The sequence below is a fragment of the Tupaia chinensis genome, unplaced genomic scaffold (assembly GCF_000334495.1).
Source record: "Tupaia chinensis unplaced genomic scaffold, TupChi_1.0 Scaffold000140_1, whole genome shotgun sequence".
In the NCBI taxonomy this organism is placed as follows: domain Eukaryota; kingdom Metazoa; phylum Chordata; class Mammalia; order Scandentia; family Tupaiidae; genus Tupaia; species Tupaia belangeri.
In genome coordinates this window covers 7,639,042-7,640,765 of record NW_006159610.1, presented here as the reverse complement: position 1 = coordinate 7,640,765, position 1,724 = coordinate 7,639,042, and positions in this window count along the sequence as shown.

Genomic DNA, 1,724 nt, shown 5'->3' with positions numbered 1-1,724 from the left:
GGCCAGAGGCCCACCACCAGGGTGTCAGCAGATAACCAAGGTGCCAGCTGGGACCTTCACAAGGTCACGTCATGCCTTGATCCTTTTCCCTAGCTCACTAGCTCCTCCAGATCCTGGACACCAGTTCTGTTTTCAAGCCCAGAAAGGTCTAAGAGCGATGGGCCACGTGGTTTTCAGTCTTGCAGGACACTCACTGCAACAGCTGGCCCATAGTTCAAATTTTATATTCTTTTTAAGCCAATGTTATACCCTAAGGATGTCCCCCACAATCTTTCTGGTCATCTTCGCTTCCCACTTTCCTCACACCGCCTAGTGCCCACTCCCTACAACCAACGTGGGGTGTGTTCTTCCCATTTTTCCATGCTCATTCCGAAACAGCCTGCCTCATACACACACGGAGGGTTCTCCGTGTTACACACATTTCTATACGGCGTTCTTTTCTCTTAACAACACATCAAGGATGCCCTTCTGGAGCCATTTAAGGTGTGCTCCTTAAAGCTGTACAGTAACAGTCTGTGTAATGATCAGTGGGTGTCCCCACTGCCATATCTTCCCCCAGACATGTGTGTATGTAACTTCGTTAGGGTTCCTTTCACTTCTGGAAGAAGTCACTGGGTCATAGGTCACGTGCATTTTAAGTGTGATTCCCAGACTTTTTTTCCCAAAGCTTTCTCCAACAACTCATATCTCCATCGTTAATGTCCCTTTGCTCTGAAGGGTCTTTAAAAATATTTGTTGGGGGTGATTTCTCTTTCTCTCTGTCTCTGGCAATCGGGGCACACAGGTGCGGACCAGCCGCGGCGCTGTTTCCGAACTCACACCGCGGGGGTGGCGAAGGCGTCGTGGGGCGCTGACCTGAGGAAGCGTCACCGCCTCGGTCCCGCGAGGGGCGCGGGGATGAGCCCCCGGAGCGCTGCCCCAGAGAGACAGAGACAAAGAGAAAGAGAAATCACCTATAGCAAAAACAAAACCAAAAATTTTCCCAGGTGGCGCAATCTGGTAATTAAGGAAACTAGAAGGTCAACTGTGTGGTTAGAATTTCAATCTGGCTGCTTGAAAAACACCCCAGGAGCTTAGCGGTTCAAATCTCTGACAGGATGGAGAAATGAAGGGATTGAGGTGGACCTGGCCCTAAGAGAGGTTCTTTCTCCCTCATCTGTCTCTGGCCAGCAAACGCGCCCTCAAGCAAATTAAGGGAAGAAAAAGTGTGTGTAGGTCCCATCTGTATTCAGCAGGGACGGGGAGAAAGGCATTTGCTTTCGGCAAGGACACGCCCTTGGCTGTCTGAACAACTGACTTCACTGCACAGCCGAGGCTGGAGCGGCGTTCAGGCAAGAGAGGTTCTTTCTCCCTCATCTGTCTCTGGCCAGCAAACGCGCCCTCAAGCAAATTAAGGGAAGAAAAAGTGTGTGTAGGTCCCATCTGTATTCAGCAGGGACGGGGAGAAAGGCATTTGCTTTCGGCAAGGACACGCCCTTGGCTGTCTGAACAACTGACTTCACTGCACAGCCGAGGCTGGAGCGGCGTTCAGGCCGTCCAGCATCCCGGCGGCCGTCCGTGCGGGCGGGCGGCGTCCCCTTGGCCTCGGCGGGGCACACAGGTGCGGGCCGGCGGCGACGCTGTTTCCGAACTCGCGCGGCGGGGGTGGCGAAGCGGTCGCGGACCCGCGAAGGCGCTCTGGGCGTCGTGGGGCGCTGACCCGAGGAAGCGGCGCCGCCTCGATC